This window comes from Bos taurus, chromosome 2 (assembly GCF_002263795.3).
Source record: "Bos taurus isolate L1 Dominette 01449 registration number 42190680 breed Hereford chromosome 2, ARS-UCD2.0, whole genome shotgun sequence".
Classification (NCBI taxonomy): domain Eukaryota; kingdom Metazoa; phylum Chordata; class Mammalia; order Artiodactyla; family Bovidae; genus Bos; species Bos taurus.
The window spans coordinates 94667623-94684570 of NC_037329.1; the positions used below are offsets into that span (position 1 = coordinate 94667623).

Consider the following 16948-nt stretch of genomic DNA (forward strand, 5'->3'; position numbering starts at 1 on the left):
GCCTCACCGCTAGAAGTCAGTGTGCTGCTAACTCATTTTCTGGATTGCTGAACTGTCTCCTTTGGATAATCAGAAATGCTGAGGTATTCCCATAGACAAAGGCTTTGGGTATTGGTTGGTCAAATTCAAGACACATTACTCTCTTGATCTTGTGTGTCCATATTATAACTATAATTAGCTCAGAAAGCCAGGAACTTTGCTGTTTTTCCTCTAAAACACAGCTGCAGTCCCTGTACCCTTGATTCTGAATGTTGTGCTGGGACTGAGGCCACCTGTCCCTGTATCTGTAATTTTTTTCTCAAAGAGCTGAGTGATTGCCTTGAACAGCTGTGGGTATTTGTGTTTTATTTTTATAAGCCCTAAGCAACTGAGTGAAAAGCAAAGCCAATTATGTCATTGAGTCTTTAATATGTATGAACAGAATAGCAGAAAACTGAGTTAGCCATGGCAAATCCAAGGTTTACATAGAAGGAGCAGCACTGAGTTTTACTGGGAAATCAGTGAACAAAGAGGCAAAATGTTTGCTTTCGGGGGGAAAGACTATTTTTATTTTGTTTATGTTCATTTAGATAAACTATCTTTACACAAAGTCTCTTTAAATCCTACAAACACTGAATTCATCAATACAAGATGGGAGAGGAAGCGTGGTTGGAGGACATGCAAAATCTAAGTCCAGAAAAGAGAATTAGGTTTCTAAAGGCAGTAATCCCTACAGATTTATTTGTTCTTGGGGATGTTTAAAATAATGTTCCCTTTTTCTTTGATTTTTTATGGAGTTTAAATGTTACAGTCCAGTTCAGTATCCCCTCTGAAAACCTACTTGTAGCATCATTGCAGTAAGTCAAGAATTTGGAGAGCTGGAGCCCAATTTCTGGCATTCATTTCAGATGCCAGTGGGTCTTTGATCACTGACTATTATTGGGGAATCTTCAGGTCAGTGTTTAAGGCAGAAGGCAGTTTAACCTAGTGTTGTGTAGCATCTTGTTTGAAATTACAGGTCAGATCTTCAACAGCTACATTTTTAGTGACGACGATGGTGGTGAGTGATGCTGTTTTGGGAAGTTAAATACGCGGACCTTCCTATTTCCATATGAAAACTCGTAGAAGCATTCTACCTAAAAAATTATGACAAAATTTGAGACATTTTGATCTCTTTTTCTCATTATTTTCCTTCTTATTTTAAGGTGAATGCAGTTTATCTCAGTTGTATTTTTCTTCTTTATTATGAAAATGCTACTTAACTATTGCTTTTTAAAATGATAGAAAATACAGGAAAACTATAAGAAAAATTCTGTTCCAAAAGGCAGGGTTTTAAGTATCTTAGTCTTGGCCGAGATTTTTGTATGTGTGTGTGTGTTTGAAATCACTCAGTCATATCTGACTCTTTGTGACCCCATGGACTGCAGCCCGCCAGGCTCCTGTGTCCATGGGATTCTCCAGGCAAGAATACTGGAGAAGGTTGCCATGCCCTCCTCCAGGGGATCTTCCTGACCCAGAAATTGAACCTGGGTCTCCCGCATTGCAGGTAGATTCTTTACCATCTGAGCCACTGTGTGCGTTTGTGTATTCATAATTGAGTCTGTATTGTATGTACACTTTTGAGTTCTTTAAAATGTTAAGCATCATAAGCCTTCTCCAATGTTATTAAAAATTCTATAAGCAATTTTGCTACTTCTTCTTTTACTTCTCCTTCCTTACCTTTCTATTCACTCTATTTTCATTTAAAAATTCATTTATCTATTTATTTTGGCAGCCCTAGGTCTTCATTGCTCTGGGTGGGCTTTCTTTAGTTGCTGCTAGGACAAGTGGGGGCTACTCTCTATTTGTGGTGCAGAGGTTCTCATTGCAGTGGCTTCTCTTGTTGCGGAGCACAGGCTCTAGGCGTGTGGACTTCAGTAGCTGCAGCACACAGGCCCTGTAGCACAGACTCAGTGGTTGTGGTGCATGGTGTTAGTCACTCCATAGCATGTGGGATTTGCCCAGACCAGGGACTCTCTATGTCCCCTTTGTTGGTAGGTGAATGCTTATCCACTGTACCACCAGGGAAATCCCCATTCTCTTTCTTAAACAGTATTTATTTTCTTACTTTTTCTTTCTTTCTTCCTTTTTGCTTCATCAAAATGCCATTTAGAAAATGTTTGCTTTTGGACAAGACAGACTAGGAACTTGATTTTCCTTGGAGCCTATGAGGAGGTGGCAATGTGAGTCCAGTGGGGCCACAGCAATTGGAACTCATGGGGCATAGTAGCAAAGAGACAACTGCACAAAAATAGAGCTCTAAAGATCTGAAGAGCATCAGAGTTTTCACCTGAGTACTGAACAGCATATTAGTGTGAGGAAAGTATGAAGTTTGGGGAAAGAACTGCATAAAAGGACTAGAAGGAAAAATCACTGGGATTCATATAGGGCTTAGAAGAGCCTGTAATCCCACTGGCCAGGGTGGATAGACAGCGTGAGTTATGGATGTCAGAAGGATAAGGCTGTGCATCAGTGGGACAAAATTTCCTTAGATTAAAAGCTGTTCTGGTCTCACATGAAAAAGTATAAAATCAAGCCTCAAAAAACTTGAAATCTTTCTAAGTATCTTTACTCCAAGAACAAAGCTCAAGAATATTTGCATAAATATGAAAAATAAAACCCAGTACCCAACAGGTAAAGTTAACAGTGTTTGATAGCCTATAAAAAGTTAGCAGTTATACAAAGAAGTAGGAAAATATGAACCATAATGGAAAAAAAGGGGTCAATAGAAATAGACTCCGAAATAACATAGGTTATAGAATTAGTAAACAAGAACATCAAAACTGGATACTGTAATTATACTTTATATATCTGAGACAGTAAGTTAAAGTATGAATAATTAAGGAGAGTCATGAAAAAATTTTAAAAACTCAAACAAATTTCTCAAGATTAAAAATATATCTGGAAGTGACTTCCCCAGTGGTCCAGAGGTTAAGACTATGTTTCCAATGCAGGGCGTATGGGTTGTATCTGTGGTCAGGGAACTAAGATCCCATGTGCTGCAGGGTGCAACCCCCCACAAAAAAGTCTGAAATAAAATATACATTGATGGAATTAACAGCGGATTGGTCACTGCAGAAGGGAAGATTAGTAAATTTTAAAGCACAACAATAAAACTATAAAAAATGAAACACAGAGAAAAAGAAAAAAACTGAAAAAAGTGAACTGAGCTTCAGTGAACTTGGGACAAATTCAAACAGCTTAATACACATATAAGGGGAGATCCTAAAGGAGGTATGTGAAGATAGAAAAAGATGCAATTAAATAGTGGGTACAAAGTTTCTAAATTTGATAAAACTCTAAATCCACATCCGAGAAGCTCAATGAACTCCAAGTCTAAGGTTCTCCTTCAGTTCAGTTCAGTTGCTCAGTCATGTCCGACTCTTTGCGACCCCATGGACGCCAGGCTTCCCTGTCCATCACCAACTCCCGCAGTTTACTCAAACTCATGTCCATTGAGTCAGTGATGCCATCCAACCATTTCATCCTCTGTCGTCCCTTCTCCCACTTTCAATCTTTCCCAGCATCAGGGTCTTTTCCAATGAGTCAGTTCTTCGCATCAGGTGGCCAAAGTATTGGAGTTTCAGTTTCAGCATCAGTCCTTCCAAAGAATATTCAGGACTGATTTCCTTTAGGATGGACTAGTTGGATCTCTTTGTTGTCCAAGGGACTCTCAAGAATCTTCTCCAACACCACATTTCAAAAGCATCAGTTCTTCGGTGATCAATTTTCTTTATTGTCCAACTCTCACGGTGATAGAAAAATCTTAAAAGTAGGCAGAGAAAAAATTCATATGTAAAGGAGAAGAAAGATAAGGGTAACCACAGACTTGTCACTGGAAACAATGCAATTAAAAGAGACAACTAAATGGAGGAATATACTATGTTCATGAATTAAAATAGTAGATATTATTAAGATGCCAGTTTGCAAAGAGTCGGACACGACTGAGAGACTGATCTGATCTGCTCTGATCTGATGTCCCTAAACTACAATCCAGTATGAATCTCAACAGTTTTGTTTTGTTTTTCTTTGCAAATGACAGTCTGATTTTCCAGTTTATATGGAAATGCAAGGGGCTTAGAATAACCAAAAACTTTGAAAAAGAAAAAGAAAGTTTGGGGGCTTATAATGCTTGATTTCAAAACTTATAAAGATACTATAATCAAGGCAGTGTGGCATCAGCATAACATTGGAAAAATGGTGAAAAACTATAAATAAAACTGCTTCCATAAGAGTCTTCAGTACCAGGTAGGAGACCATGAAAACTTGGTACAGTTCAAGACCAAGGAGAGCTATTTTGGCAAGACAAGCTCACAGTCAGGTGACTGACTTGCTGTGGTCCCAACTGCAGAAACACAAAGCAATAGTATTTAAAACAGCATAATACTGGCGTAAAAATAGACACATGGAACCATAGAACAGAACAGAGAGCTCAGAAAAAAACCTGCACATTTACCATCAACTAATATTTGACAAAGGAGCCAAGAAAATTCAAAGGGGAAAGGATACTCTATTTCAATAAAGTGTTGGGAAAACTAGAAATTCACAAGCAAAAGAATGAAATTTGATTTCTGTCTTATACCACTCACAAAATCACAAAATTTAACTTGAAATGGGTTAAACACTTAAATGTAAGGCCTGAAACTTTAAAACTCTTGGGAGAAAATATAGGGTAAAAGCTTCTTAACACTGGTCTTTATAACAACTTTTTGGATATGATACTAAAAACACAAGCAACAAAACCAAAAATAAACAAGTGGGTCTGTATCAAACTAAAAAACTTCTGCACAGCAAGTGTCAACAAAATGAAGAGGTTATGTACAAGATGGGATAAAGTGTTTGCAAATCATATATCTGATAAAGTGTTCATATCTAAAACAAGTAAGAAACTCATATAACTCAATAGGGAAAATAATCAAATAGTTTTATTTTAAAAATGGATAGACATTTCCCCAAAGATATACAAAACAGGTTCATGAAAAGATACTCAACATCACTAATCATCAGGGAAATTTAATCAATACCATAATCAGATATCACCTCATACCTGATAGAATGTCGATTACCCAATACAAGAGATAACAAGGATTGCTGAGGTTTTGGAGAAATTAGAACTCTTGTACATTGTTGGTAAGAAAGTAAATTAACACAGTACGGAGTTTCCTGACGTTTAGAATCACCATATGGTCCAACAATCTCACTTCCGGGTATAGATCTGAAGGAAATGAAATCAGTGTCTTGAAGAGATACCTGCACCCCCATGTTCTCTGCAGCATTATTCACAATTGTTAAGACATAGAAAAAGCCTGAGTATTCATCTACATAAGAATGGATAAAGAAAATCTGGAATACATGCACACAGTAGAGTATGATTCAGTTATAAAAAAGGAAATCCTGCCATTCACAACAATACGGATGGAATTTGAGGACATTATGCTAAGTGAAACAAGTCAGAGAAAGATAAATACTGTATGATCTCACTTAACATGTGGAATCTACAAAAGTCAAACTCACAGAAGCAGAGAGTACTATGGTAGTTGCCAAGGGCTAGGAGGTAGGGGAAATGGAAATAATTGGTCAAAGGGTAAAAACTTCTCATATAATTGAGATGTATCAATTATATCTCAATAAAGTTGGATAAATAAATAAAAAAGGCTAGAGAAAATCCTTTGAATAAAAGATAATTACTAAATGTGGAAGAATTGATGATATTAGAAAATCTCCATTTGGCAAAAATTAGAGTAATGATTAATATTAATGGGTGTCAAAACTAGTGAGTGAAAGTGAAATTTTATATAGTTATATAGTTATCTCTCTAGGAAATATTTATTGATGACAAAAAGGGAAAAACACAGCTTTACACTCAAGGATCTGGCAAATACTGTCTTGACCAGGCGAAGTTAACACCTCAAGTAGCAGGGTTTTTGTAGAGATGAGATGGACCACCTACCCACAGTTGGTTCAGGTGTCAAGACTGGTGATAACACACTCACACACACACCCCAAGAGGACAGAAAGAGGTTTATCACTCACATTTTGAGACATTTTGAAAAGAGTAGCAAGCATGTTTCAAAATGGCTTGAGAGAACAAGAAATGTGGCTGGTTTGGGGTTTTCTTGGGTTAACGGGTGGGCTACAGATGTGGCTTCTCAGGCATGGGCCAGGGCTTGTACAGTTGGAACTTAGCTGCATGAAAGAAGGGAGCGTCTGTGCTCTCTTACCAGCTTGCCCTGATGTGGGGCAGCAGAAGGGAGAGGAATAAGACTTGAAAACCGTCAGCTTGTTCTCAAAAATAAGTTGTCCAAAGTCTATTTTACTGCACGTGAATGCATCATTTTAGCATTTCAAACATCTTTGTTAACAAGTAGACATAATGTTATCTTGTTTTAATTTTTATTTCTTTGATCTCTTTAGAGGGTGAAGTATTTGCAAATTTTGTTGCTCATTAGTGTTTCCTCTTTTGGAAATAACATTTATATCTTCTTTTGATCGAGGTTATGATCTTTCTCCCAGAGTTTTATGTAAGTGCTTTATCATAGTCATTGCAGTATTGCCCAATTTGTGGTTTGCCTTTTAACTTTGGTTATCTTACTCTTTAAGAGAAAGAACTTTTTTCTTTTTGAAATGAGAAAATATGCTTCTGCATCAAGAAAAATTGCCAAATTCAAGACTAGCTCTGTATCTGGAAGGAGTTCCTAAGACAGAGGAGGAAGGAAATACTGCAAGCTTTGGCTAAGGGGCTCTGTGTTTTGTGGTCTTGAGTTATATGGGGGTGAGGAATGTAGGTGGCACTAGTGATAAAGACTCTACCTGCCAGTGCAGGAGACGTAAGAGATGAGGGTTCAATCCCTGCGTAGGAAAGATCCCATGGAGGAGGGCATGACAACCCACTCCAGTGTTCCTGCCTGGAGAATCTCATGGACAGAGGAGTCTGGTGGGCTACGGCCCACGGGGTTGAAAAGAGTTGGACACAACTGAAGTGACTTAGCATGCTTGCAATGTGGATCAAACTCAATTAAGTTTTGTTTTGTTCTTTTTTTAAAAAACATTTTTCTTTCTCTGTTTTTGGCTGTGCTGGGTCTTTGCTGTTATGTGCTGGCTTTTTCTAGTTGCGTGACTGGGGGGCTGCTCTTCGCTGCAATTGAAGGGCTTCTCATTGCAGTGGCTTCTCTTGCTGCAGAGCATGGGCTCTTGAGTGCTGGGCCAGTAACTGTGGTATTTGGGATTAGTTGCTCCATGGCATGTGGGATCTTTCTGGACCAGGGATTCAACCAGTGTCCCCTGCATTGGCAGGTGGATTCCTAACCAGTAGGCCACCAGGGAAGCGCTTTTTTTGTTCTTAATCATAGGTCTAGATGACTTGTTTTGAGAACTACTTTAGAGTAAATTACACACACAAAGTCATTTTTCTCCTCTGTCACAGAATATATGGAAAGTCTGGTACTAAGTTAATTGTATCACAGCCCTAAAAATTAAAAAAAAAAAAAAGGCTCCAAAAATGAGTTCACATAAATAGTGCCATGTGGGTTGACAAAAACAGACAGAAAAGAATAAGCAGATTGTACAATCTATTATTGAGAAAAATTCTGGGCTAACCCCAGTCACAAATACTGTAATATTCAGTGTTTCAGGATAAGAATTCATCACAAAATAATATTTCAGAAAACACCATAAAAAAAAAAAAACATCAAAAGAAGATAAATGGATTGCACACAGAGTTGAGAAGTTCAGAATAGCTAGAAAAAATCCAGCTTACCCATCCAGGTGAGCAGAAGGTTTCAGCCACTTTGTTGTTCAGTCACTCAAGTCATGTCCAAAGTCGCTCTTTGCACCCCCATGGACTGCAGCATGCCAGGCTTCCCTGTCATTCACTATCTCCCCGAGCTTGCCTAAACTCATGTCCGTTGAGTTGGTGAGGCTAACCATCCATCTCGTCCTCCGTTGTCCCCTTCTCCTTCTGCCTTCAGTCTTTCCCAGCATCAGGGTCTTTTCAGTGAGTCAGCTCTTTGCATCAGGTGGCCAAAGTATTGGAGCTTCAGCTTCAGCATCAGTCCTTCTGATGAATATCGAGGGTTGATTTCCTTTAGGACTGACTGGTTTTATTTCCTTACAGTTGAAGGGACTCTCAAGAGTCTTCTCCAATACCATAGTTCAAAAGCATCAATTCTTTGATGCTCACCTTTATAGTCCAACTCTCACATCCATACGTGACTCCTGGAAAAACCATAGCTTTGACTAGATGGACCTTTGTCGGCAAAGTAACGTCTCTGTTTTTTAATATGCTGTCTAGGTTTGTCATAACTTTTCTTCCAAGGAGCAAGCGTCTTCTCTTTCATGGCTGCAGTCACCATCCACAGTGATTTTGGAGCTCAAGAAAATGTCTGTCACTGTTTCCATTGTTTCCCCATCTATTTGCCATGAAGTCATGGGACCGGCCACTTGGGGGAGCTCAAATCTCACATCCCTCAGTTACTACTCCACTTGCAAAGAGGTTGCCAGCAGACACTGGATTGATTGGTCAAGTCCAAGAACACAGTTAGGGCATTGTGCGAGGGCCTGGAACTTTCTCTATGCTGAAAGGAAGGGTAAACACAATTCCTTTTGAGGTTCTTATATTGCAGGGCTTTCTCTGATTGAGTTTTTAGGAAAATAGGTTTCCTATAGAGCTGGGGTGATTAAAGAGAGCTCTTCCTAGACAGAGGTGCTCTACTGTCCCCTGGATGGTCTTGGGGGACAATGAATGACTTTTGGTACTAAGAAGAACTTTTCTTTCTCTCCTTGATTTAATTGAAACTTCATTGGAATTGTCTTTTCTCTGCATCACAGCCAAACAATGAGGATGACTGCAGGCCAGGTCACCTCTCTGGATAATGGAAAAGAACTGGTCACAGTGCACTAAGAATTAGTTTCAAGGGCAAAGGAGGGCTCAGCTCACGGAAGAAAGAGCTCTGTAGAGAATTTTGGACTGGTGGTGCTCGCATTTGTGGACAGGAGAATGCATGCACTATCCAAGGGTTTTATTTCCCTTTAATCTCCTTTTTCTCAATATGGGCTGAGATAAATTCTAATACTGGCATAGATATTAGATCACCAGAAGTGTTTGATAAGACATCACAATGAAATTCATCACTAAACCGATAGAGTCCTTTTCTCTCCTTTTTTGTTGCCTCTCTCCTTCCCTTCATTCACTCCTTCAAGCTAGAAAACATATGGGAGAAAACTTCCTCTCTCCTCCCTCCTTTTCTCTCTCTCCCATCCTTCTTTCCTTCTTCTCTTTGTTCACTCATTCATCTTTTCCTTTTTGATGTGGTTCCATCTAAGATGTATCAGTAATTGCTTTTCCTATTTGGAATTGACTTTTAACATTATAAGTGATTCCTGAATACACTCTCCTTTCAACAGACCAGAAACCTACAGTTAAAGTGGCTGTGAGGTCCTCCTGGAGCACTATCTTATTGCCCCCAATGTGTATCCCAAGCATCATTATTAAAGGAGGCCTATAGCCAGATTAGCTTGCTTACGTTGTACTCTACCAATTAACTGACTGTGTAACTTTAGGCAAGTTACTTAACCTGTCTGTGCCTAAGTTTCTTTATCTGGAGAATGGAAATGTTGTTAATACCTACCTTATAAGGTGGTTTTAAGGATAAAATGCAATAATTTATGTAAAACACTTGAACACTATATCATATTTAATAAGCTCTTTAAAATATTGGCTGTTACCCTGCTTCCCATTTGTGATACATTCTTTTCCTCCATTCCTGGAGGTTATCACTATTATGAGTTTTCAGAATATTGGTTTTTAAAAAAATTTTTTTTAAAATTTTATTTTATTTTTAAACTTTACAATATTGTATTGGTTTTGCCAAATATCGAAATGAATCCACCACAGATATACATGTGTTCCCCATCCTGAACCCTCCTCCCTCCTCCCTCCCCATACCATCCCTCTGGGTCGTCCCAGTGCACCAGCCCCAAGCATCCAGTATCATGCATCAAACCTGGACTGGCGACTCATTTCATATATGATTTTATACGTATTTCAATGCCACTCTCCCAAATCATCCCACCCTCTCCCTCTCCCACAGAGTCCAAAAGACTGTTCTATACATCAGTGTCTTTTTTGCTGTCTTGTATACAGGGTTATTGTTACCATCTTTCTAAATTCCATATATATGCGTTAGTATACTGTATTGGTGTTTTTCTTTCTGGCTGTATAATAGGCTCCAGTTTCATCCACCTCATTAGAACTGATTCAAATGTATTCTTTTTAATGGCTGAGTAATACTCCATTGTGTATATGTACCACCGCTTTCTTATCCATTCATCTGCTGATGGACATCTAGGTTGCTTCCATGTCCTGGCTATTATAAACAGTGCTGCGATGAACATTGGGGTACACGTGTCTCTTTCCCTTCTGGTTTCCTCAGTGTGTATGCCCAGCAGTGGGATTGCTGGATCATAAGGCAGTTCTATTTCCAGTTTTTTAAGGAATCTCCACACTGTTCTCCATAGTGGCTGTACTAGTTTGCATTCCCACCAACAGCGTAAGAGGGTTCCCTTTCTCCATACCCTCTCCAGCATTTATTGCTAGTAGACTTTTGGATCGCAGCCATTCCGACTGGTGTGAAATGGTACCTCATAGTGGTTTTGATTTGCATTTCTCTGATAATGAGTGATGTTGAGCATCTTTTCATGTGTTTGTTAGCCATCTGTATGTCTTCTTTGGAGAAATGTCTATTTAGTTCTTTGGCCCATTTTTTGATTGGGTCATTTATTTTTCTGGAGTTGAGCTGTAGGAGTTGCTTGTATATTTTTGAGATTAGTTGTTTGTCAATTGCTTCATTTGCTATTATTTTCTCCCATTCTGAAGGCTGTCTTTTCACCTTGCTTATAGTTTCCTTTGTTGTGCAGAAGCTTTTAAGTTTAATTAGGTCCCATTTGTTTATTTTTGCTTTTATTTCCAATACAGAATATTGTTTTAATATCATGTGTGTGTGTGTGTATTTGACAAATGGTGACCTATTAGTCCACCAGGCTCCTCTGTCCATGGAATTTTCCAGGCAAGAATACTGGAGAGGGTTGCCATTTCCTACTCCAGGGAATTTTCCCGACCCAGGGACTGAACTGATGGGGGGTGAATTCTTTACCACTGAGCCACCTGGGAAGCCCCCCAACATATTACACATATTATTCTGTAGTTTGCTTTCTTAAATAAACATTTATGTTTTATGATTTATCCACGCTGATGCAAATTGATTTAGTGTACTCCTTTTAACTGCTATATAATATTGTGAATCTGACTTGTTTAGCTATTTCCTATTTGATAGATAGTTAAAATGTTACTAATTTCTTCTATCATAAATAGTGCTGCATGGAACCCTCATATAAGTTTCTGGGCCATATTATGATAGAAGTCTATGTGTAGAACTTACGAGTTGTAGCAAAAGTACAAACTGGTTGAGCCAATTTGTATCCCCACTACTAATATCTGAAAGTACTCATTCCCCCAAACCTTGCAAAAGTTCAAGAAGAAAATCAACCATTTTTGGCAATCTAATGCATAGAAAGTTTGCCATTATTGTTTTAACTTGTATTTTTATGGTTCCTAGTGAGATTGAGCATCTTTTCATATGTTTAATGACCATTTGTATTTTTTGTGAATCATCTACGCATAGCCTCTGTTTGCACTTCTATTATATCACTAATCTTTTTCTTATTACTCTGTAAGATAATCTTTAAAGTACATGACAAATACTGTCTCCTAATCAGGTTTGCTTATCTTTTAGATTTGTTTGTGAGGTCTTTGATCATACATGCCTAAATTTGTTTTAATTATACTTAACTGCACACTTATTCTTGTAAATACCATTTTCATGCCTTTAGTCTATAGAAGGAAATTGAAGTTCCATAAGAAAAAACAAATTGTGTAGAAAGAACACATAGAGTGAGAAAGGGAGAAAGGTGAGAATCAAAGCTTGCTCTAAAGAACACCTTCATGTACAAGTGGCAAGTCTGGAACATGGACAAGAATAGATCTAGCTTTAAAAATAGATTTTGTCTTGCAATTCAATGGAGAGAGAACATAAAGAAAATGATGACATCAATCAGACAAACAGTGTAACCCTATATGTTGTAGGGAAGGAATGAGAATAACTTAGGAAAGGGTGGAAGTTTGGGGGGAAAGCCCCTAAATTTGACTCTAACTGAAAGAAAGAGGGATTCTCTAGGGGGAAATGGAAGTGGAATACAAGAGTAAGGAATTAGGTTGTGTCACTATAGGAAAACTAAGATCATGACATCTGGTCCCATCACTTCATGGGAAATAGATGGGGAAACAGTGGAAACAGTGTCAGACTTTTTTTTGGGGGGCTCCAAAATCACTGCAGATGGTGACTGCAGCCATGAAATTAAAAGACGCTTGCTCCTTGGAAGAAAAGTTATGACCTAGACAGCATATTGAAAAGCACAGACATTACTTTGCCAACAAAGGTCTGTCTAGTCAAGGCTATGGTTTTTCCAGTGGTCATGTATGGATGTGAGAGTTGGACTGTGAAGAAAGCTGAGCGCTGAAGAATTGATGCTTTTGAACTGTGGTGTTGGAGAAGAGTCTTGAGAGTCCCTTGGACTGCAAGGAGATCCAACCAGTCCATCCTAAAGGAGATTAGTCCTGGGTGTTCCTTGGAAGGAATGATGCTGAGGCTGAAACTCCAGTACTTTGGCCACCTCATGCGAAGAGCTGACTCATTGGAAAAGACTCTGATGCTGGGAGGGATTGGGGGCAGGAGGAGAAGGGGACGACAGAGGATGAGATGGCTGGGTGGCATTACTGACTCGATGGCATTACTTTACTCGTGAGTCTGAGTAAACTCTGGGAGTTGGTGATGGACAGGGAGGCCTGGCATGCTGCGATTCATGGGCTCGCAAAGAGTCGGACATGATTGAGTGACTGAACTGAACCGAACTGAACTGACTATAGGAAAAGAGGTAGAGAAAGCAGTGTTCTTCTTGATCTGAAAGAAAGCTAGGAAATGCATGGGATAAGACATATTGCTTTCCTGTACCACTAACGGCTTGAGAAATGTTACCAGTGGTAACTTCAGCTCAGAAATACACTGATGGAAGGATTCTCCAGCTGGTACAAATGTGGTGGCGGAAGGAAACGCTAACCTAGGAAGTAGGACTGTTAGGACTAAAAAAAATTTTAGACTCCAAAGTCTAAAACAGTAGCATCTTCAGCATAGATGACATCATAGGACTGGAAACAAACAAACACATGACATCTGGTGGGAGAAATAGAAACAGACATGAGCAGGAAATTGGAGGTATGGGAAAATACACCGGGCAATGGGAGATGCCTTTTGTAAATGAGTGAGAACTGTTATAAGAGAGAACACGTGCTCTTTGATGGGGTTCAAACTCAGTTAAGCATTTGGACAGTAGGAATAAGGCAACAAATATGAAAGCAACTTAAGAAATTTACAATATGCAGAATGAACACCAATGAGAAGAGAATGCTAGAAAGCCCTGGAGACTGGTGGACCCTCAGTGCAAATTTCTGAGTCATGCAATTAAAAGGACAGTTTACAGGGGAGATGGATTCTTTAATAAAATTTTGAATTTAATATCATAATTAATCTCTTGATTGCATTTCTTCTAGGTTTAAGGTCATGGGGTTGATGGAATGGACTTTGGAAAATTGCATGGATTATCCTGGCAATGCTTTTTTCTCTTTTCTCTATTCCTTTTTGGAATATACCTGTGCTAGTCTTACAATAAATATGCATTTGAGCATTTTTCATTCCTCAGCTGACACGCTTGTTCCTTTTGGTTAGGTTATCTTCGTGTCTTTGGAAACAAGGCCATCCTTGAGGACACTGTGATGCTCTTCAACTTCTGACTCCTGACCAACAGATTTATCTATAGTCACACTTTACTTTTGTTTCTTTCCAGACTTCCCCATCAAGTGGTACTGTGAGCATATCCTTAAACATTTCCTCTCTGCTCCAAACTTAAAAGACCTAGCAATAAGGAACAAAAACCCAAACAATAACTCAACAGTTTCATGCGCCAGAAATGGAAACACTCGGCAGTAAGCTGGGACTGCAGGGCTCTAGGTTCAGAAATAGACAGAGTTAGGAGAGTGACTTCTGCAGCAGAAAGAAAACCAAAGTGACTGACATGCGGTGGGGCACCAGGGCCAGCATCCCCATGTAAAGGCTAAGGCCAGGTGGGCCCACCCTGACCATGAAAGGAGGTGGAAACAGCTCTGATCACTGCTTGAAGCTGTGGCTTTATAAAACTGAGTCCCTGCAGCGGGGGCAGGAGGAAGTAGAGCAAGCCCAGCAGCAGGACTTGTTTGGCTCTGTAGCTAGATCTAAAATAGCCCCATCACTCTGCACTTGGAACTGTCCTTCAGTCTAAGATCTGGTTCTGGACTTGAGTGGTGGGTCTCCCTGGGGGCCGAGTGGAGGCAACCACATAGTTTATAGAGAGAGGTATTGTCACAGAGAGAGAAAATAAGATAATACAAAACAGCAACAAACCTGTTCCATCTAAGATTAGCCTACCAACCCATAATACAAATTCAGCATTATGAAAACTACCACTAAAAAAGAGAGCAAAATAGTCAGATGGTTCACTCCTAGTAAAATGCAAAATAATAGAAACATATTGAATGATTAAAAAAATAGGTTTCTGATCTTCAAAAAAGAAAAAGAACAAGAAATTATAGGACTTCCCTGGCGGCACAATGGATAAGAATCCACCTGCCAATGCAGAGGACATAGGTTTGATTCCTGGTCCAGGAAGATTCCACATGTGATGGAGCAACTCAGCCTGTGCTCCACAACTGCTGAGCCCGAGCTCAAGGGCCCGCGAGCCACAACTACTGAGCCTGAGTGCTACAATTACTGAAACCCTCACCTAGAATCTGTGCTGCGCAACAAGAGAAGCCCCCAAAATGAGAAGCCTGCACACCTCAACAAAGAGTAGACCTCACTCGCTGCAACTACAGAAAGCTCGTGCAAAGCAATGATGATCCAGCATAGCCAAAAATAAATAAAATTAAAATATATGTAAATGTATATGTAAAAAGAAATTACAAAATAGGAATAGGCAGATCTGAGTAAAGAACCAATAGGTCACAAATGAAAAACAATTAGGAATTGTGAGAATGAAAATATAGTTAAATAAAAAGTTTAACAGGGTAAACACTATACTAGACACTGTAAAAGAACATTTTAGGAATTAAATAATCTTACAAGTATTACGTTTCCCCTCTTCTTCTGATGGTCTTGTATGTGAATGCTCTTTAGAGCAATCTTTGATTGTCACTTTTCTCCCTTTCTCACGCTACGTGTTCTTCCTACACAACTTGTTTTCTCCTATGGCTTTAGTTTCCTCCTATAGCCTAAAGGCATGAAAATGTAGTTGCAAGAATAATTGTGCAATTATGTATAATTATGCAAACATGGTCGATGATACATGAACCACTATAGCTTCTGTTATTGGGTAGTTTGCTAGAATAGTAAAGCTGTTCTTCAGACAATGTAAAATATTGGCTGAAAATATTGCCACAGATCAGCTTCCAAAGTTTCTCCTAACTTTTTTGCAACAGGCACTATGGTGAACAAGCTGCAGAGGTTCCAACTATTCATGTGACATATAAGTTATACAACTATTCTGACAGCTCACCTTCTCTTTACCACTGTATTCCTTTCATAAAATTGCTTTTGAACTTAAAAACTGCTTGGAAGACTCTCTAACTGACAGGAAGGTCTTAATATGCATCTACCTGAATGAATAGTTGGCTTCCTAGGTGGCGCTAGTGGTAAAGAACCACCAGTCAGTGCAGGAGATGTAAGAGATGTGGGTTCGATCCCTGGGTTTGGAAGATCCCTGGAGGAGGGGTGTGTCAATCCACTCCAGTATTCTTGCCTGGAGAATCCCATGGACAGAGGAGCCTGGAGGGCTATAGTCCATGGAGTCGCAAAGAATCAGACACGACTGAAGCAACCTAGCAGGCATGCACAGGACTTCTAGGCGGTGACCAGTAGTCTGATGACTAGGATGAGGAAGGCATGGGAGACACTTCTGGTTGCTTCCCAGTCTTTCTACTCCCTTCTTTGCTAACAGAGCCCCAGTTTTATTCAGGGTGGTAATTGGTTCAGTCTTAAGGAGGAAGAATTTCCAAGTAAAACCCATGGTCCGAGAAGCCAGTTGTGACAATCCTGCTTTGTTCTTTGTTCTTTCTTCCAGCCTCCCTCATCCTTCCTTGGCAGTGACCTTGTGACTCAGTTCTATTAAGTGGGACATGAAATGAAGACTAAGTAGAGGAGCCATGTGGTTCATGCTGCTCCTGCCTCTTTCCTCTTGCCTTAAAACTGATGCTTGAAGACTGTGACAGCCGTCTTGGGAATGAGGGACAGACCAAGAGATCCATAGAAACACCAGCCCTGGCCCGTTGAGCTGGGTGAATGCCAGCAGTAACCTGCCATTGGACTTTTGTCACATAATAAAAACTAGGTTTTATCAATGTGTTTTAAGCCATATGCAGTTCTAACTGATATAGTGTGGGGATAAAATAGTTGGCTTTTTCAATCTACACTTTGAAAGACTAAAGTGATTAGATCAATTCTAGGCTAAAGTAAAAGAAATACATGTTAACTGATCTGTATTAGATAAAAACGTAGGCTTAAAGAAGAGAACAGGAAATATTTCCCTCACAACTCTTGTTAGAGTTTTTCAATGAGTGTAGTGATGGAATATTTAAATATTTGAGCTCCTGTGATATCTCGACTGAAATAAGTGAGTTTTTTTTTTTAAACTATTCTTACCAGTATATTTACAGAAATGAGAATAGCATATAAAGATTAGAGAACTGAATGTGAACTGAGGGTGAATGTGTTGGGCTCTTTCTAGCAGCTTA

The 16948-nt window shown here is 39.3% G+C and overlaps 1 long non-coding RNA gene across 1 annotated transcript in view; it reads left to right on the forward strand.

Moving 5' to 3' along the window:
* The window catches only part of LOC112442953 (uncharacterized), a 44049-nt gene extending 27494 nt beyond the window's left edge, over window positions 1-16555 (forward strand). Inside the window, exon 3 of the long non-coding RNA XR_003031181.2 lies at window positions 16279-16555. This is a non-coding gene — a long non-coding RNA (uncharacterized lncRNA). The remainder of the gene's footprint in view (window positions 1-16278) is intronic.
* Window positions 16556-16948: the final 393 nt, after the last annotated feature.